Source organism: Chlorocebus sabaeus, chromosome 15 (genome assembly GCF_047675955.1).
Source record: "Chlorocebus sabaeus isolate Y175 chromosome 15, mChlSab1.0.hap1, whole genome shotgun sequence".
In the NCBI taxonomy this organism is placed as follows: domain Eukaryota; kingdom Metazoa; phylum Chordata; class Mammalia; order Primates; family Cercopithecidae; genus Chlorocebus; species Chlorocebus sabaeus.
This window is the reverse complement of record NC_132918.1, coordinates 49,695,925-49,717,776: the sequence shown is the minus strand read 5'-3', so window position 1 is coordinate 49,717,776 and position 21,852 is coordinate 49,695,925. Positions and strand designations below refer to the sequence as shown.

General features: G+C 42.5%; 1 protein-coding gene across 11 annotated transcripts in view; it reads left to right on the top strand.

Moving 5' to 3' along the window:
* Positions 1 to 1,061: 1,061 nt before the first annotated feature.
* Positions 1,062 to 21,852, top strand: part of ZBTB38 (zinc finger and BTB domain containing 38) — a 161,768-nt gene continuing 140,977 nt past the window's right edge. For 9 of the 11 annotated variants that reach the window (XM_038002775.2, XM_038002776.2, XM_038002780.2 and 6 more), the window contains exon 1: positions 1,147 to 1,428. The gene's annotated coding sequence lies outside the window, so the exon portion shown is untranslated. Of the gene's footprint in view, positions 1,429 to 21,852 lie in introns of all 11 variants that reach the window. The other 2 variants (XR_012095573.1, XR_005241895.2) reach the window with 2 other exon arrangements.

Below are 21,852 nucleotides of genomic sequence, written 5' to 3'. Positions count from 1 at the left end.
TCCCTGATTTTATTCGCAAAGAAGCCCCTTACTCTCACCACTAAACTATCTTCAAATCACAATACAGCATGAAAAATTTCTGGGACAGTCTTCTAGAAGAAATGTGCTCTCCATAAACTATGATGCCTGTGATCTATACCTCCTGATCTGGCCTCCAGGTGTTTAACCCATCTCAGTTTTGGGTTTGCTCACCTCTGTCCACTGACGGCACTTCCTACACATTCTGAATGGGCTGTTACACCCCCAACTCCAGTTCTTCAGGTTAGATATTTGAGTGGGGTCATGAAGATGGATGGATATCAGTTAAGCAAAGGACATTGGGTAAATATTGAGCATGGGAAAGCCAGGAACTTGAGCTCAATTTTTAGAGGTCAAAAATCATAAAGAAATCCGAAATTCAAGAACTTGATTCCTAGGAAAGTGCAGACATCCAAGGGTTTCATGTTTCCTATTAGGGCAGGACTGAAGGCCTCAGTATAGATGAGCCTGAGCCTAAAGATGTGGATGCTTATATGGTTTTGCTGAGCTGAGAGAAAGATAATAAAGGGGCACAACTTCAGACTAGTGAAAAGTTGAAGGGGTAGGTTCTTTGGGCCCTGGTATTCCAAAGAAACTAGCCAAACTTGGCAGATTCAAGTTTCAACATTGTCTTTTTCTTTGTATAATCCCTATCTACATTCCAGTTGATTTTTCAACAAGCCCCCTGCGTATTGCTGAATTTTAAGCTTCATGAGGGCATGTTTAAGCTGAATTTTAAGCTTCATGAGGGCACGTTCACTGCTGTATCCCCAGCACCATCACCTAGAACAGTGGTAATCAACAAGTGTTTGCTGAATCAATAATAGTAGATGTATATATGGGTAGATGGATGTGTGAACAAATCTGTTTCCATCCATTGTACGGTGCATACTCCTAGTCCCCATGATGATTTATGATTCTCTCTGTGATAGGTCCCTTTGTCCAGCCACCTGCCTCTTGGTAGCTCTGAAGGCCCTTAGTCATTTGGCTCAAAAGCCGTAGCTTTGGAGACTAGCTTCTTATTAACTAAGCCATTGCACCACTTGCTCTTGTAGCCTTAAATTAATTTGAGTTAATTCTTAACTGTTTCCCTTCTGTACATGTGTCATTTAATGGTTTGCCTTTATCTGATTTTCTCCAGTTTTTCCTGTACATTTGTGGTTGTCTACAGAAGCCCTCTAGCCAAGGCCTCGGGCAGCCCTACCAAATGAATATGGGCATCTGAGTTTTCTAGGAGGCCTCTTCTTCCGCCCTGGGTCTCATCCAACTGGTATCCATCTAAACATTCCCACCCAGGGTTATTTATGCTAGAGGAAGAAGAATGCCCTTTCCAGAGCCAGTTCTTGGGGAAAAGAGGAACTGTTGATATAGCCAGAGCCCAAAAAGAAGATTACTCTGCAACAGCTAAAGGTTGGTGACATACTTTTTCTCCAACTTAGTGAAAGCTCTCTATGTTTGCTTTCTTTCCCATGAATTCCATTAGTGTATTTTCTCTCAATGACCCTTGAAACAAACAGATAGGAAAGATTTTAAATCAATAGAATAAGCTTCATGGAGACCAAGAGTTTATCTGTTATTGATTCCCCAGCATCTAGCGTAGTGCCTGACATGTTGATGCTCAATAAATAATTGATGAAGAAAGAAAAGAAAGACAGGAGGAAAGAATGGCAGAAGAGAAAGAAAAAGGGATTGGAGAGTAGGTATGAATGTAAAAAGTGTTAATGTTATTCAGAAATCATGTGATGATAACAGTCTTGTTTTCAAAGTTAATTGGGTATGTTATCCCTGCTATCTGGAATCAATAAAGCAATTGAAGTTACTTTGTAAAATGAAGAGTGTATTTATAAAGATAAAATAATAGCAGACAAGCAGAATAACAACAAAAAAGGTATTCTTTGAAACTTAGGTGTAAACAGCAGTGATCATATTTTAAGATAAATTCAAAACTCTGTAACATTATCAGCCATTTGTTCTGTGTCTATGCCAGTTCTCAAAAGCGAATTGAAACAGTGAAGAACTTTATTTTGGTGTACAAACAGATGTCTTATGGATAAATGCAAGCTGATCATGGTGGTGATAGAATTGATTGCAACTGGTCCATTTGGTATTTAGAAAAGGTCAGCTAATCAGGAATGATGCACTGAGGAAATTTATAAATATCTAACTTTCCTGCCATTGAGCAAAATTAACCACACAGTAATTTAGCAAAGGCTCAAAACTATTTAATTGTGTGTCAAGGAAAAACAGCTCGGTGCAGGGGAAAAAAATTAAGAAAATTAGCGTTTTTTTTAGTATCAGTCTTTCATTTATTTGAGATCATACATTGACACACTTCAGGTCCAGCAAGCCAACTTTAAATGACATACACTGTTCATTGCAAAAGAACCCACCTACAGTGGAGATAGAAGGGGAGTAATTAAATATAGTTTGTACAGAGTCAGGCTGTTAAGACTAAGGGATTCTTTCTTCAACAACCCAGGTAGCAACATATATTAAAGTTCTCAAGGTTAGGAAAAGTCACTATATTTGTATACTTCCTTAATTTGGGGAAAATAAAATGTAACCTAGGAGAAAATATAAAAACATCTCCAAGGCAAATTCAGAAAACTCTTCCTTTTAACACCAGTTTTGCAAAGACTGCATTTGTGAAGCATAGAGTTTGGTGAGTTGAAGTGTTTGCTATACTAATTTAGACTACCATGATTAGCACAACTGTAAAAAAGACAAACCAACAAACAAACACTGTTGATAATATAAGCAGACGATGGCTGGTGACTAGCAAAAAAATAAATGTACCATCTTAGCTGCTGTGGATTATTCCTAAAATTATAATAAGATGATTAAGGCTTTACCTGTGCAATCAATTTTACTTGTGAAACTGACTAATGAAGGTGTTCAGAGAGTCCCAAACTTCAGCCAGTATAATTTTTGCCCCATCTTTTACCACATGTGCTGCCATTTAACATGTTTTTTCTTTAATTAAAAAAAAGTAACAACATTTTTAAAACTCAGTGAATATTGCTATCTAAAATCATCTCAAAGAGGCATTCTTTGGAAAACATGTCAATACCAAAGTAATAACAATAATAATGATAAGTTAAGACTATTTCAAAGTAACTCTATGAGACAGAGACATGATGGTAGAGAAGAAATCAGAATTCTTAGAGCTCATGGGAAAATGTTGAGGTAAATCATATGCTCAGATTACAGTTTGCTCTTTGCAGCTTTATTTAAGAAGCAAGTTAATGTTTACATGACATTGAACTTCAAAGTCCAGGCAATAAGGAGGAAAAGAGAATGAGAGGAAAACAGTTAATGTGCTTTGCCTCCTTGCTCCTCCCAACCCATGGAGAGGCAGTGGGGTTACAGGGGAGCAGGGTGGGGGACAGGAAACAGCCACGGGAAGGAAACAAAGCAGGGGGATTAAGGTTTTATCTTATCAGAGTGCAATAATGTTTTATTAAATTGTAAAAATTTATTGTGCTAAGATACAAGTACTATGTTTCCTAACTCACATGACAATTATTCTTGTTAGAGTTTCAGTATCTTTAAATAATAATCCTCTTTTCTACAGTCTCGGTGTGAAACTCTGTGCCTTAATTCTCTTTGAAGTGATCCAATCTCTGATCATGTTGTGTTTTTTACAATGATACTCTTGGTTTATAGGAACAAAGTGTTGTTTTTGAAACAAAGTAGGACTTTATTTATCTATAATACAATGAAAATATCTTCTGCATCATTATTCTTTTCAAGTACTTCCTTTCTAATTCTTCTTTCTTGAGAAGGGTGGTGTCACTTATTTCTGACTTTGCAGTTAGGCCAGGCTCACTTGTGGCACCAGCAGAGCAGACAAAGGGTGAGGCTTTGCCAGATGGACCCCTGGACAAGGAGGCATCCTTCTAGGCCTGCTTCGAAGGGGACCTCCATGCCCGAAGGGAAGTCATTTTACCTGCATTTTAAAATCTTGTGATGTAGTTTTTTTGAGGTGTGTGTATTTAGACACATTTAGAAATATTAAGTCCCATAAAAGGTCTCTATAGAGTCAGACTCTATAGTTGACAGGCCGGTGTGTTCTTAAAAGGGTGTCTGAAAGAAAGGAAAAGAAGCTGAAGAGATGTTGTCTTCAAATGAAAAGGCAGGATGAGATTTAAAAAGCTAACTGCCTCTTTCCTCAAGGAAGTGGGGCATAACTCCATATTCCTTAAGTGTGGGCCACACACAGACTTCCTTCCAAAGAGTACAACATGGAAAGGGGGAAAAAGGGAAATCTGACAAACACTATCTTAGCCAGGCGATTAAGGTCAACATCAGCAGTGATGATGTTGATGGTCTGTACCTTGATATGATGTGATGGGAATAGCACCTTACCTCTGTGGTCTTCCTCCCCCAAACCCATGACCCCAGTCCAACCATGAGAAAAATGTCAAAATAAAATGGGAGGAAATTCTATAAATACTTGACCAGCACTTCTCAAAACTATCTGGGTCATCAAGAAAACAAGGAAAGCATGAGAAACTGTCAAAGCCCAGAGGAGCCTAAGGAGACGTGACAACCACATGGAATGTGGTCACCTGGATGCTTCCTTAGAACAGAAAAAGGACCCTAGTTAAAAACTAAGGAAACTGAGTAAAGCTTGGACTTTAGTTAATAATACTATATCCATACTGCCCCGTTAGTTATAAGAAATGCACCACAGTAATGTAATACACGAATAATGGAGGAAACTGGGTATTGGGTATATGGGAATTCTTTGTACTATCTTGTCAACTTTTCTCAAAATCTAAAAACTACTGCAAAATAGAAAGTTTATTTTAAAAATATATAAAGCTAATTGCCAGGGAAACTACTGGTTGGAAAACTACTGAGACTCTGTGTCTTCCAATCTTTCCTGAAAACCCTTGAGAAACTTTATAACCACATGCAGAACTAGGTCATGCCTCTGGTGGCTGCTGCACCAAGATTAATGGGGAAAGATTCTAGTTGTATAGTCTAATGCTTGAAGTTCAAGATGGGAAACCCAGGAGGAAAGGTAAGGTAATTCATCGTTTCACATACACATATATTCATCATTCATTTGTTCACACACCGCTGCACAGAAACAGTGACACCGTCTCTTCCAGTTCATCTTCTCCCAGTCTCCTTCGTGGACTTCTATGTCTATCCATGCTTAAAGGTGGTGTTTCTCATACATGTGCATAATACCCTACATTTTTCTGTCCTCAGCCTCATCTACCACTTACTTGCCAATAAGTCTCAGATCTAGAGATAGATCCACTTGTCTAGAGTCATCCCCATTTGAATATCCCACGTGCACAACACATCTGCAGTGGCACTGAGCACCTCCTCAAAACTTGTTGAAGACACTACTCTTTTCTTAATCTCTCTTTCTGTGAATGATGTCACCATCCCCTTGTTTACTCAGATCAGAAACTCAACCTGGACTTCTTGTCGATCCCAGAAAGCCCCTCAGCTACCAAACTGTGCACACTCTACCTCCTAAATGTTTCCTGGGTCTAGGCCCTTCCCTCCAACCTTAGCACCTTAGCCAGCTTCTTATCATGTCTCATCACAGAGCCCCTACCTAGACTCCTCCAGCCCCCAGGTAACCCCCGCACTACCCACACAGAGTGTCTCTAAAACACAGCCCAACCACACTACTCCTGTGCTAACAACCTTCTGAGGTGCTCTGTTACCCCTGGAATGTAGCTAGGCTTCTCTGCCTGGCACACAAGGCCCTTCTTTCCCCTCATCATTTCCTCCTCATCTCCTTTCACGTTCCCAAACTCACCTTCTGCTTCCACCAAACTACTGGGGATTCCCCTTCCCAATTTTTTCCCATGTCCTACTCCTCCTTGGTCTTCAAAATTAAACCCAAGCTCTGTTTGGGAGCATTCTCTGAGCCCTCCAGACCTCCTCCTGAGTGCTGTCATAGGTGCTCCTCCCCTACCTGTCTCCCCATCCCCCAGCCATGCATAGCTCTGCCATTGCTCTCATTCTTTCATTTAATAATTGGCTAGTCTGAATACTACAAATACAGCAGCGAACAAGCCACAAAAGAAAAAAAAAACCCGCCTCCTTGGAGCTTTTACTCTCTACACACTGGTTTTCCTGTCTTCCCCTTGAAGGTGGGGACCATTCTTTACATGCTTCTTAAGCACTTAGCATAGTGCCCAGCACATGGCTAGTGCTCAAAAATACAAATAAGTATGTGAAGGAAGGTCCTTGACTGTGTTCCTCCCATCCTTCATGCCATTCAATGATAGGAATTAGAGAAATGCCTTCAACATGCTCAGGAAAAATAACTTCAGTATATCACTCCATCCCTTCCCACGTCCTTCTCCCAACTTATTTCCCTCGGAGCAGCACATCTTTAATGACTCATGACTGTACATCCTCCTTTGAGGGTCTCCACCTGCCTCTGGAAAGAATAACCACAAGCAGAGTATTACACATGCTACTTGTTTGTTTTTAATTTTAAGAATCAAGGTATGTAAGCACAAAGAATTATATTTCTAGGGCAAGACATACAAGTTATAAAACGTGGTGCCATGTAGCAGTGATATCAAGGGACCCAGAGGTTAGGGACAGGGGAGGAGAGCAGAAATGGAAGGTTAAGTTTCTCATCTTGTAAAAATGGAAGTTTCCAGATACTGCATTACATTTGTGTGTCAATAACTAGAATCCTATATTTCAACCTCTATTGCTTTTCATTTTACAGCCTTTGGTACTGTTTGAATTTTTTTTAATTAGAAAATTTTAGAAAACTAGTTGGAATAGAAAAATAATGAAGAGTGGCCAGGCACGATGGCTCACGCCTGTAATCCCAACACTTTGGGAGGCCAAGGTGGGTGGATTGCTTGAGCCCAAGAGTTCAAGACCAGCCTGGGCAAAATAGTAAGACCTTGCCTTTATAAAAAACTTTATATATCTATATATAATAATATGATATATAATTTATATATATTTATGTATGTATTATATATATAAAATAATGAAGGAGAGATGACATATTTATTGTGGAAGAAAGGCAGCACAGTCACCAGGAGGTTCTTTGAAGAGTTCCTTCCTCTGGAGTCGTGATGGGCACTGGGAGGTGTACGTGTCCAGTGTTGACTATAGCCAGCGGCCTCAGGGAGTGTGTCTGGTCTGGCTTCCAGCTGACAGCTTTCCCATCAGTGCTGAGTCACTGGCTGCAGCTGCAGCTGATGCACCGTCCTGACTAAGGGTACCATGGAACGTCCTCTGCCCTTGCCCCCCAGAGCCTTGGGAACAGATTCCTGGAAATTCTGAGCAAGGTGCTGGGAAGTCCATTGCAAACCACTTGCCAGAAAGCCTTCCTCCACTGATGGGGGATGTACGGTGGCTGTCCTTGTCCCTCTGTGTCCCTTTTCTGATGATGTCATTCTCATCCACCCTGTGGAGTTATTGGAAAGAACACAGCCTCTGAAACCAGAGGACCAGGATGAGAGGGTGTCCAAGCCCTCCCTTGTTCAGGGACCTTGTGTCAGACACTCAGACTCTTTATGCTTCTGTTCTTGCCGCCCTGCCCAAATGCACTGCTGTGGTTTGAATGCTCCCCTCAAAATTCACATGGAAACTTAATCCCCAATGAGGCAGTATTGAGAGGTGAGGCCTTTAAGAGGTGATTGAATCATGAGGACTCTGCCCTCATAAGTGGATTAATCCATTCATGGATTAATGGTTAATGGGTTATCACAGGAGGGGAACTGGTAGCTTTACAAGAAGAGGAAGAGAATCTCACCGTGTGAGGACCCCAGGACTCTGCAGAGAGTCCCCACCAGCAAGAAGGCTCTCACCAGATATGGCCTCTCAACCTGGAATTTCCTAGCCTCCATAACTATAAGAAATACATTTCTTTCCTTATAAAATACCGAGTTTTAAGTATTCTGTTATAAGCAACAGAAAAGGGACATGCACTTTCCCCATGTCTCCAGATCCTTATAAGGATCAAAGAGAAGATATATGTAGAGTTCCCCTGTCAGCTCAAATATTATTTATTACTAGCCGCATCTCTTTAAACTTTTGCTTATAAGATCTTCAATTCCATCTCCATCTCATGAGTCATGACATCAACTCTAAATATCTCATTTACTCTTCTGTTGGAGCATGCATCACACAATGGGTGACACAGGTGAACATGTGCCTTATGGAATAACATGCCTAAGAGCTCTGGGGTGGTTGGGTAAAGTCCCTTGTTATGTTCCCACCTGGGGAATCTATTTCACTCTAGTCTACTGCTGGACAGATTCAGGCTACTGATTATGTAGGAGAGAGAGACAGAGACAGAGCTGGCTAGCCCTAATGTGTCACCATCAAATTGTGTCCAATGAGGGAATGTCTTACACTGTTGTCCCCATGGAAGTTTGTAGCCTGAGTACAGCTTTCACCTGTATAACACTGATGCTCATGCCTGCTTCAAGAATGACTGTGTTTGGGTTTTGTTTTTGTTTTTTTGCTATTGCTCACACACAAGTGAGAAGGAATTACTGTCTTTTTGTGTAGGTGTTTGTGTTCACTTTGCTGGTTTTAGGAGAGGCTTCAACATGGGGCCATTCTTCTCTGGATTCCTTTGGCTGCAAGTGTGTCATAGTAAGCTGAGGCTGAGCCTGAGGCTGGGAGAGAGTTTAGGTGTTTCCTGTTCATGGGTTTGAGCAGAAGAGGAAAGAGCTGAGAAGCACTGACCTGGCCAGGAGGCTGCTTTCACCAGCCAATGAACAAGTGTCTGGTGATCACGCGTATGTGCTTGGACAGGATTCTTCTGGGAAGGCCTGTGAGTCAGGGCCCCTGGGAGTCCTCGGCTGGGGACTTCAAATGAGTCACTGTGCTTTCTGATGCCTGACAAATAAGTGGAAGATAATGCGCTTGTCTTCAGTCTGGAAGATGTGTGACCCTTTGGGGAAGAGGGTCAGCAGTGGGGAATTGTGTCACCAATGTTTCCTTTTCTGACCGTTCGCCTTTCCTGCAGATCCACATCAAACACCACAGCTGAGCAGCTTGATGTCTCATTTTTGTGCTTATCTTGTTTTTCTTTTTCTTCCTAATGCTTTTTTTCCTAAGTTGAATCATTCAGGGCTCTTGATGGCCTCTGAAATGAGTTGAATTTTCCTAGCCTGTCATTCAAATTCTGGCCCCTTCCTATTTCCCATTGAGAATGCCCTGCTACTCCAACCAAAATCATCAGCTGGCCATTCCCTGAGTGTGCCCAGACAGTTCCACCCTTGCTCACATTTCTCCTCTTGTCTGTGTCTTGTCTGTATGCACCCCTTCTCTTTTTATGTAAACCTAAGGAAATTCTGCTCCAGTCCCACAATGCTGGTTGGCAGTGGCGCCTTCCCCTACTACTCTAGCCCCTGGCAACTCCTCTCAGCTCTGAGCCCCACAGCCCTAGCTGCACCTCCAAACTTGGCATAGGCTCTCGCCCAGCCGCCTCTCCTTTATGTTGGGGATGTGTCTTGTACTTTGCTGTATTTCCAGGGCTTGGCAGGGGCTATAATATGTAACGGGTGCTCCATGATATTTGCTCTAGATAAGGATGAAACGATCTGCCGCCCTGAGCAATGCCCTGGCATCCTTGGCTTCTAGAAGAGCCTGCAGATGGAGTGGGGGAGAGATGCCGAAAGAAGAAACCAGAGGGCAGCTCTGCTTATATCTCTTCTGTACTGAGGTTTCAAGTAACATTAGCTTAAGAAAAAAGTTTCTGTGCTGAAAATTTGAAAACTACTGGAAACTACTGTTATTGTTTCTACACCTAATTGATAAGCTAGGGGAAATTCATACCCGACATTCAGTGGCACAGAGAACTCATCAGAAAAGGAGGGATACAGAACAAGTGTGGGCATTTTACATGGCGCCAGGAAAAAATACCTGTCCTGTAGAAAGGGGTTTCTTAACGAACTTGCCAAGACCATGTAAAAGTTTGCATTTTGGGTCGTAAGAGGTCACAAGTGATTGAAGTGCCACAGTGAGTTCTACGAGGGGTTAGAGATTTGGCTCCTGTGTAAAATCCTTAGCAGGCCTTTGAGGGCCCCAGGGGACAGTGTAAAGCTCAGCCTCATTGTTTCCTCCAGTAAAGCCTTGTTCCGATGCAGGAGACAGAAGCCAATGCCAACTGGCTCAATTAATAGGGGACTGGGGTTGGTGTGAGATTATAGGTAAAGGAGACCTAGGACAGCAAGTCAGGCTCAGTGAGGCCCAGGAAACCAGTGCGGGAGAGTCGCTTACATGGTTGGTTGCTCACTCCAGGCCCACTTCATCCCTGCTTCTGTCTGCTTGTCTCTGCTTGGCATCTACCAGCCCAGAGTCCACAGGACCTCATGGCTCCAAAGCCTGCTGCCATCTGGATGGCCAGCCACAGATGGCCTGCCACTCAGATCACATTTGTGAGAGGGAGGCTCAGGTTGACCGGGCACAGCCCCTGCTGGGTCCACTCCATGCCTAATCAGTGAGAGGAAGGGGTCACCACGGGATCAAGAAGCACCAACAGGGCTGGCTGCAGAAGGTGGACAAGTAGAGCCCAAGCTGCCAAGACAAGGGCAGTGTGGGTGGGGAAAGAGTGCACTGACCCCTTGCCTAGCACCCTCACAGACCCAGAGACACCTGGCCCTGCAATTTGTAGGGTTTTGGAGCACACACTCACTGTGTAAGCACAGAAATATTGCAGTGGATATTTTTACAGCCAGCTTCCACTAATGATTGTAAGTTCTTGCTTCCTTCTAGAGCTGCAGTCTAGTTTCTCCCTCACAGTGTGGATCTTACAGCTTAGGGTAGAATCTGGTTAGCCAATTTTTCAGCTTTGACAACATGTAAAGTCAGAAAATAGGCTTTCATAAACAGTGTGGTTGCCTCTTACATAAAAGGTAGTGTCTAAAGTCAGCACACACAGGGAAATACATGGAATCAAAATGTCTCCTGAGAATCCTTTAAATCACCCATAAAGAATGGAACGCATACATCTCTCAGGAGCCCTAATATAGCCATTTTCTTCTAGCACTAGACAGACCATGTTTTTTGGCTGATGACCAATGCAAATGGTTGGTTTGCATTCAGGGTCATGTTTAATGAAAAATCTTTAGATCCCTTCTCAGGTATATATACATATAAAAAAAGCTATGTGCTAAAAAGGCCCATGGTAACCTAGAACCTCAGGGAAATGCAGGTTCTCTCTGAGCTATCTTCTCATGGGAATGTGAGGGGGGATGCCTTCAACATTAAATCATCTCCCTGCCTTCCTTCCTCCCTCCCTTTTTCCTTCCTTCCTTCCTTCCTTCCTTCCTTCCTTCCTTCCTTTCCTTCCTTTCCTTCCTTCTCTTCTTTCTTCCTTTCTCCCTAACAAGGATATATTGTTAAATTGCCTTAGGCTAGCTGTACATGGGATGTCACTATAAGAGGACAGTGCTCCGTCTGTCCCTCTCCCCTTCTTGCACATGGGGGTGAGGTACTCTGTCAGGCAGGGACACTGTCCTGTGGTCTGTGGTGCCTCTCCCTGTACCTTCCCCAGCCCCCGTCACCACATATCCCAGTCCCCTGCATGTACTACATCCTGCTATAATGACCCCTGATTAACGAGTTGATTCTAACCCTGCTGTGCCCAGTTCCTCTACCTGAGAAGTGAACTTTAACAAAAAAGGGGAAAGGCTGCATAAAATTAAAATACCTGATTTTGAACAATTAGCTACCTATGGAAGGCTAATCTTTCAGATCATCTTTCTAAGAATGAAAAAGTGGACTATATCTCTTAACTTGGCCTTAACTTGGCCTTAAACTTGGCCATCCATCAGAATCACCTGCAGAGCACAGATTCTGGTTTAGTAGCTCTGGGGCAGGTCAAGAATCTGCATGTCTGACACTACCGCCTCTGCTGCTGCCACCACTGCCAGGTCTGCCCCACCCAATGCTGGCACTACCTGTCAGCCAGAACCACACTGCGTATCCCTAGAAAGGGTGCTTTATTGGAAGGCCTTTGTTAGAGAAACAGCCTCAGTGTCCCTCATGCATAAACTGAGGATAATAGTTGTCTGCTCATGTTATGTAGATTTGTTGTGAGCACTAAATGACTTAATATTTGTAGTGTTTAGAACTGTGTCTGATACAAAGTGATGGCCATACAAGTGTTTTAAGTAACAGTAATTTTTAAAGTCCCATGCCGATTGTCCACAGGTAAACTCTAGTCCTATACCTCTAGAACAAATGAAATCAACTTCCTTAGATACAGCTGAAATCCTGGCCTCAGATGCAGCTGAAAGCCTGGGCTTAGATGACTGAAAAACAAAATAAGAAGTGTGAATGTTCCTCATAATTTTTCCTGGCCCTGGAGCACAGATAACCTACAAGATCTGGACTGCATCTGCTGTTCCAGACAGCATGATGCCCTGGGCTGGGCTGGAAGAGACAGGAACAGGCACAGGCCTTCCATGGCTGCCACCTTGGCCACTGACGGCACAATTATTATTCCCCACAACAGGGCCCAGCTGGCCTCAGATCACCTCCCAGAGGCGTCTCTGCTGAACTCTGCATGATATGTTGATCCCACTAGTCTTTATCAATCACATCAGCATGCTGTTTCATCACAACAGTAACCACTACTTAAAATGACCTGATTGATGTGTATCTGTTTATTATGCCTTCTCCACTAGAATGCAAGCATTTATGTCTTGTTCTCTACTACGCCCCAGCACCTAGCTGACACATAGTAGATGCTCAATAAATATGTGTTGAATATATGAACCATAGTAGTGTCAAAGGGTATGAAATTGAAGGGGAAACTATCATATATTCTTTCCATATTTCTTATCACCTTTCTCTGTTACTCCTGTGAGTTGAAAGCTGCTTTCTAAGAGCTAGTAGTCTGAAAGCAGACAGTCCTGTGCTGGAATTGCTACCCACGGGAGAAGGGACCCTCCCAACTTTCCTTGGAAGGCTCTCAGTCTTGCCTGGCCAATGGGACATTTGTCTTAAAGTATCAGCAAAGTACAAAGGCACTGGCTGGTGCCTGGACGACCTTTATTCTCAGAAATATTCACATACTCTAAATGGGAGGTGTCAAACCCATGCCAATAGCTCCATTAAAACCCAGGCTTCCCACCAAGAGCAACTGGCATGGTTTTCTATTTGCTTCTCTTGATCATCAGTGATAAAATTTACTATTTTATATAGAGAGAACATGTGTTGGGCATCTCAGTAGTTCAAACCAAAGACAGAAAAACACCTCTTAATTGTATGTAAGATATTTTTAATATATAGTTTGCCTTTTTTAAATTAATTAATTAATTAATTATAGAGATAGGGTCTCACTGTGTTGGCCAGGGTGGTCTTGAGCAATCCTTCCACCTCAGCCTTCCAAAGTGCTGGGATTACAGGTGTAAGCTACCACACCTGGCAGTAATAGATGAATTTACTAGTACAACCAACCCAAATTTTTGTGCAGTTTCTCACTAGGGCCACTGTTGGCCTCTGGGCAGAGATACTACTATGTGGTGTGGGATTTTCCCACGATAGGACATTTAGCATCCCCCGTCCCTGGGGAACTAAATGGCAGTAGCCCTCAGGAGAATTTATGACATCCAGAAAATGCCCCTAGGCATTTCCAAACACCTTCTGATGGATGAGACTACCCATTTGAGAACCACTAGTTAGGGAAAAGTAAATTCCTTCATTTTACTTCAAATGGGGTGTGTTAGCATCATCTTGCTTGAGCAACTTTAAAAAATTAACTTCTAATTACATAAATAACACATTCTCTTTGTAAACAAATCCTATAGATGGAGCTGAAGTCTCCTTTGATGCCCACTTCCAGTTCTAGTCACTCCCTGCTTCTCTGAGGAGGTGAGAGTAACTGACATGGTTTCTACCTTCAAGACCCCTTGCTTTATGTTTATATGTAGATGTAGGAACCTGCATACAAGTATAATGGAGTGTTGTTGGTGTGTGTTTGTGCTGTGTATTTCATCTGCAACTTGAATTTTTTACTCCACAATACTTGTTGAAGGTCTTTCCATGTCCAAACACGGAGAAATGCTTCATCCTATGGCTGAGTAATACATAAAGGCTGCACAGCATTTTATCATGTCAATGGGCCTCCTAGCAGAGAGCTACAAAAGAAATCAGTTCCCTGGATGAGGCGTTGCCTGTGGTCTGGTCACAGGACCAAATTAGACAAAAGCTGAGGTCATTTTGAATCATCCCCTCCAACCCTGCCGCAGTTTACAGAACAAAGTGGTGGCTTGACTTGAATTTGAACATAGTATCTCTAAGCCTGGGTATTCTGGCATTGTGTAAACACAGCTCTCTGAGCCTACTGCACTGAAATGGATTCATTTCCTTTTTTAGCTTCTAGCATGGCATTTTTAGTTGATAAATTGTGGTTCTAAGGAAGCAGGTTTGATGATCCCCTTTGTCCTTCAACCAAATGCGTAAAGGAGGATATTTACTTTTATGGGTAATTACAGGTCTATGAATTGAGCACTTAATATGAGGCATCTTCATTGCTTATCTCGAATCCTCATGACAGTCCTTCGCAGGAGGTATTACTAGCTCATTTTTACAGGGAAGAAAACTGAGACTTGCGGAGATTACAAAATTTGTCTAAGGCAAGTCAGTTAGTAAGTGACACAAACCCAGAGCTTACTCTCAGATAATAATTATATCATTTATGTATTTATTCAACAATATTCATTGAATGTCTGTCATGTGCTGGAAATGGTACCCAGCACTAGGAATACATCAGTAAACAAGGCAGTAAACAAAGCCAACAAGCATGTGAAAAAATGTTCAATATCACCAATCATTAGATAAATGCAAATAACCACAGTTAGATATCATCTTGCACCAATCAGACTGGCTATTATTAAAAAGTCAAAAAAATAACAGATGCTGGTGAGGTTGCAGAGCAAAGGGAACACTTATACACTGCTGGTGGGAGTGTAAACTAGTTCATCTACTGTGGAAAGCAGTTTGGTGATTTTCCAAAGAATTTAAAACAGAACTGCCACTCCACCCAGCAATCCTATTACTATACTCAAAAAAATATACCCAAAGGAATATAAATCATTCTGCTGTAAAGACATATGAATGCATATGTTTATCGCAGCACTATTCACAATAGCAAAGACACGAAATCAACCTAAATGCCCATCAGTGGTGGATGGGATAAAGAAAGTGTGGTATGTAGACACCATGGAATACTATGCAGCCATAAAAAGAATGAGATCATGCCCTCTGCAGTAACATGGATGGAGCTGGAGGCCATTATCCTAAGCAAATCCATGCAGGAACAGAAAAACAAATGCTGCATTTTCTCACTTAGAAGTGAGAGCTAAACATTGAATACACATGGACACAAAGAGGGGAACAATAGACACCAGGGCCTACTTGACAGTGGAGGGTAGGAGAAGGGTGAGGATTAAAAAACTTCCTGTCAGGTACTATGCTTGTTACTTGGGTGATGAAATAATCTACACACCAAACCCCTGTGACATGCAATTTACCTATGTAACAAATCCGCACATTGTACCCCCTGAACCAAAAAAGAAAGTTGGAAAGTTGGAAGAAAAAGAAAATAAAACAAAGATGGGATCTTTGCCCTTCTAGATTCTAGAGCTGACATTCTAGTGGGGAACAGAAGAGGTAAACAAACACACATCTTCTAGGGAACATTAAATGCTATGAATGAATGTAAAGCAGAATAAAGGGACAGTGAGTTTCAGAAGGGCTTTTTTAGAAAGGGTGTTGGATAAGCCCTCCCTGGAGTTGCGACATTCGAGCAGAGACATGAATGAAGCAATAGAGTGGGCCGTGCCAAATCTCAAGTGTAGAAATACAAATTAAAACCACAATAAGGTACCACTTCACATCCTCTATGATGGCTATAATAAAAAGACAGACAGTAGCAAGTGCTGGTGAAGATGTGGAGAAATCAGAGCCCTTCTACATTGCTGGTGGGACTGTAAAACAGTACAGCTGCTTGGGAAACAGTTTGGCAGTTTCCTAGAATGTCAAACATAAAGTTATCATATGACTCAGCAATTCCACTCCTAGGTATATACCCAAGAGAAATTAAAACATATGTCTACACAAAAACTTGCACACAATACACATGACTGTATACAAATGCTGTACATAGCAGTATTATTCATAATAGCCAAAAAAATAGAAACAGCCCGAATGTCCGTCAACTGATAAATGCGTAAACAAAATGTGGTGTAGCCACACCATAGATGGTATCCATATATACAATGGAATATTATTCAGGAGAATTGCCTTGGAAGCATGTTCAAGGTGAGAATGGAGAATCTTGTGAAGCACCAGTACTGAAAAGACAAGTAGCAAAGGAAGATCTGTGAAGAAAACAGATGGTCAGGAGTAGAATACTAAGAGAAAGAAGAATCGATATTATGGAAACCAAGGGAAAGTCTTCCAAGAAGGAACTGCGTAACAGAGGCAAATGCTAGAGTGAGGTCACCAGTGAAAACCAAGATACAACCACCAAACGCAGTGGACGTCCATGACTGCAATTTGAATACACCAGCTGTGAAGACTTTTCCAGAATAATTGAGGAAATAGGAATGTGGAAAGTGTGTATAAGATGATATTACAGATTTGTTGTTAATTTTCTTAGGCGTGATATGATACTGTGGGTGTGTAGGAAGATGTTCTTTTTTTTTTTTTTTATAAAAGCATACTGAATTATTTCAGGGTGGAACGTTAGAATGTCTGTAATGAACAATAATTTAGCAGATAAAATGGATGAAACAAGGCAAAATAGTGACAATGAGGTTGGGTGCAGTGTCTCACGCCTATAATCCCAGCACTTTGAGAGGCCGAGGCAGGTGCATCACGAGGTCAGGAGATCGAGACTGTCCTGGCCAACATGGTGAAACCCTGTCTCTACTAAAAATACAAAAATTGGCCAGGCATGGTGGCGTGCACCTGTAGTCCCAGCTACTCAGGAAGCTGAGGCAGGAGAATCACTTGAACCCAGGAGGCGGAGGTTGCAGTGAGCCAAGATCACGCACTGCACTCCAGTCTGGCAACAGTGCAAGACTCTGTCTCAAAAAAAAAAAAAAAAATAGTAACAATGGTTAAATCTAAGTAACAAGTATATACATTTATTAACTATACTATTCTCTCTAGTTTTTTGTCCATTTGAAAACTTTGGAAAATCTAAAGCAATCAACCACACAAACAAAACCTGAAAAGAAGCCACTGGATTAGGTAGTTAGGAGAATCCTGGTGACACCTGAGAACATAGCTGTGGTTGAGAAGCAGGTGTTACACCCAGATTGTAGGGGATTTGAGGTGAGGCTGGGGAGTGGGCACAAACCCTCATGAAGAAGTTTAGCCCAAAATAAAAAAACTAGAGAGGGCAATAAGGTCCTATGAACTTTTTTTTTTTTTTTTTCCCCACAGATCTGGGTTTTCTGTACAGGCAGTGGGAAGAACTACTAAGAAGCTAAAGATGGAAGGTGTTACTGAGAGAAATAATGATTTAGGGAGGGAGAGAAGAAAAAATATGAACAAGAGCTCAGGAAGGGGAGAGGACAGGTCTTTTAAGCTAGGGGTGGAAGGGAATTATTTGATGTGAAGAAAATTGAATAAGCATGAACAAACCTGCAATGTCAATATATGGAGCTGCATTCCATCTCCATTGAGATCAAATGTCTGCAAGTCTGTATGTTTATGACACTGAATATATAATCAGAAACAAGGCTGCAAATTATTTCCCATCCGTTTTGTACATGTTGGGCATTGCATACTGTATTGTCAGGATTGATCTAAGAGAACAGCAGCCATGTGGCTTGCTGGATTGATGGAAGTTTAGGGCAAGGAAGTGAACGACTGGCAACAGAAAAGCCATCCGGGGTAAAAATGGTAATCCTTCCCCACTCAGGGAAAAGATGGGTGATTCACAGCAACGAAGACCACAGGAGTATTGGTTAAACCAAAACTCCAGTTTACTCTTATGAACTACCTCAGAATCCCATGGGGTTTCCATCCAAGGGAGCAGGACAGTAGTATCATTTGGGGACTTCCAAGAATGGTGTTAGGTCATGAGAGCCAGGGAGGCGGAGATTGTCAACAAGCAGATACAAGGACCCTTGGAGGTTGGGGGAGGAGAAGGACTCTGAGCAAATGGGATCCCATAGATTCTCGAAGATGGTGACTAAGGCTATCACAGCATACATAGTCTTCCCGTCCACATAGGAGCTTTGTTTCCTGATCTAGACCAGCAGAGGTACAGATCAATCAGGATAATTATCCTCAGCCCCTGTTGGTTGAAGATACCAGGCAAGCTGGGAACAACACAGAAAATGGATCAATATCTTGAGCAATCTCAACAGAGCCAGGACCAGGCATGGATCAAAGTACAACTCTCCTTCTGGATAAAGAAATATCCACAAAAATCTGCTTCGAACATCATATCATCTTGAGATAGTTCCATGGCTCAGATTTGTGTTGTGGTCTCCTTTTGTCTTTATGCCCCAGAGATGAGTTCCATTGTGTAAATGACACGAATCAGGACAACATTCTCTTGTCAGTGATTCTCAAACTTTTTCACCCAAGGGCCTCTAATGGTAGAAGAGAGAAAATGTTGATGCTGGAAATTTTGAGGGACTTGCATCTAATCAATATGTCCAGAGCACAAAATCAATTCTATGTCTCCCAGTTACCTTAGGAACCCAGGTGTACTTTGTATTCTAGTAATAGCAGGACAAGAGACCTCCAACTGTAGTCCACTTTGGCTGTGTTTTAGCCAGCTGCTGTTTTCTCTTGCTGCTGTAGTAAGTCACTGAAAACTTGGTGGCTTAACACACACAGCTATCTTACAGTTCCGTAGGTCAGAAGTCCATCATGGGTCCCACTGGGCTAAAATCAAGGTGTCTACAGGTCTGTGTTTCCTTCTGGATGCTTAGGGGAGAATCCCTTTCCCTGCCCTTCCCAGCTTCTAGAGACTGTCCCCATTCCTTGGCTCATGGCTTCCTTCCTCCATGTTCCTCTATCTTTTTTTTTTGGGATGTGGTCTTGCTCTGTCACCCAGGTTGGAGTGCACTGGAATAATCATAGCTCACTACAGCCTCAACCTCCAAGGCTCAAGTGATCCTCTTGCCTCAGCCTCCTGAATAACTGGGACCACAGGCACATGCCACCACACCTGGCTAATTTTTTGTTTTTATTTTTTGTAGAGATGGGGTCTCACTGTGTTTCCCAGGCTGATCTCAAACTCCTGGACTCACGTGATCCTCCTGCCTTGGTCTCCAAAGTGCCGAGATTACAGACTTAAGTCACTGCACCCAGCTCTTCCATCTTCAAAGCCAGCATTGTGCATTTCTCTGACCTTTCTTCATAGTCATGTCTCTCTCTCACTAACTACAGTTGGGAAAGGTCCTCTGCTTTTAAGGACTCAAGATTATATTGTGCTTATTCAGATCATGCGGGATAATTTCCCTATCTCAAGGTCCATAATCTTAATCACATCTGCAAAGCCTCTCTTGCCATGTAAAGTAACATATTCACATGTTCTTGGAATTAGGACCTGGACATCTTTGGGGGCCCATTATTCTGTCTATCACAGCTGCTATTGCAAGAAGCCCTGCTGTTAATCCTAGGGAAGAAATTAAGGATATTCTCATCTTCCTGAGAGGGGAGGCAGGCCTATGGTATTTCCAGACACTTCTTGTCATCTAGAGATCTAAGCTTAACTATATATTGCTAAGAGTCATCAACCTCTCTCACATGAGCTACCGAGAACTTTTGCAAAAGAAGCGCGAGAAGACTTTGTGTTGGGGTAAGTTGGAAAAATGGGGTACCCACTCTAGATAGACATATGGCTTAGGAAGAAGCTCTAGTGGTTTCTGTGGGAAAGGGAGGCATAGTGTTCCTGGATGGCAGAACTTTTTTTTTTTTTCCTCTTTAATGGCTTTGGGAGAGTTGGTAAAGGTCAGTCCTGTGACACAGATATGGAGGAGCAACCACAGGGCTACCTTTGGCTATGGCTGCAAGGGCCTGGACAGCCAATGTTGGACTACCTATGCTGGGAAGAGGTGAGCTCTGGCCCATGATGGTGTATGCATGTGGGCATGAAGAAATGAGGGCTTCTGCTCGGCCTGCAGCTCATTCTCTCCTGGACTTTTCTTTTCTCAACCCATCTGTTTGCATGTGAGATTCATAGTGCTTCTGCTAATTCAACTTGGACCCTATTTTATGTAAACTAATTTTCCTGGCCTTACTATGCAAGGAGAGTATTCTCCCATCTCTTTCCTGGATTCCATCTCTTAGCTTCCCTGCATTGGCACATTACTTCTCCCTAAGCTCAGAAAGGCTGCCTACAATTGTTGTGCATGGGTGTGTGTGGGTGTGTCTTAGGGTGGGAGGTGGGAGACTGGCAGTAGTTAACCTACAATAACTTCCAATGCTGGTTTCCTTCCCATCCCTCCCTTGCCCATTCTAACAGCTTAGTTTTGCCCCAGGCCCTCACCCACCAAATCATTGTGACAACTGAAAACACCCCCATGGATTTCCCAAAGACCTCCCAGGGGACAAGGCCACCCCCACTGAGAACTTCTGCTCAGAGGGAGGTGAGTGGAAGGCAATGTCTGGCAGGGCTGCGGGGGCAGTTTCCGGCTTATAGAGGCTGAATAAATTTCCTGGAACAATACCTACTGGGCTCCACTGCTCTAAATAGTGACTGTGATTTCTTACCAGTTAAAACAATCACCTCTCTCTGAAGCTCCTGTTGTTCAACCTTTGGCCATGATATACCCAAGGTGGGGCTTATCTTGGAGAGTGTCCACCCTGGCTGCACGTTGAAATCACAGGGTATCTTTAAAAAATACTGATACCCAGGTGTCACCCTAGAGAGTCTGATTAAACAGGCCTGGTCCTCTAGCTATTTTAACACTCCTGGTGATTAGCCAGAGCTGATAACCTGTTATTAGGGGATTTTCTCCGTGAATAACCTTGACGCTGGAGTGAGGGAGGGCTTAGCAGCGTTGAAATAAACGCTTCCCATTGGCTGGAAAAATTTCCTCGTGAGCCACTCCCCCTTTAATTTATTCCACTCTTTCTCCTTTTCTCCCTTCTACCCATTTTTGTTATAAATTATTTAGAATTAATCATACAGTTCCCTTTCGTTCATCCAAGCTATTACTCTGTTGCAACAAAGGTCGGGATGAAAAGGGCAGTGCAGTTGGCAACTCCATGTTTTGACTTCCTCTTGGTGTAAAGTTTTACTGAATAAAGGGAGTGTTACAGTGAGACACTCGGACGATGGGTAAAAAGGAAATGAGCGAATGACCAGCTGGGCTTAGCCTGGTCCACTCCACATTGCCAGCCATCAGACGTTCTAGAAAGCACAGGCTGAAGGCACCCCTGCTGCCTCTCGAACTCTCTGAGGTTTTTTAGTTTGTTTTTGGTTTTGGTTTTTTTGTTTGTTTGTTTGTTTTTTGGTGGTGTAATGCTCATATCTGAAGAAGGCCAAACCTCAAGCTTTTTTCACGTAGCTGTACATTTCAGTCTCTGAAAGAAAGCACTGTCTACTACGAATGTTTTATTCTGCCATCTGCCAGGCAGAAATTAGTGAGGGAAAAACAGCTAGTTCAGCACTCCCACCACTAGCTTTTATAAAGGAAGAACCAAAGAACTGTTCCTCATTATTTGTGAAGCCTAGGTTTCAGAATGTACTGCTTTTATATTCTCATGAAAATTACCAAAGAATATTCAAGCTAGTTGTCACTGGTTTCAAAAGCCACACAGTTGATGAGTTACATATGGGTAGGCTGCATGGCATTTCTGCAGTCATGGGAATTTTAGTTGTGCATC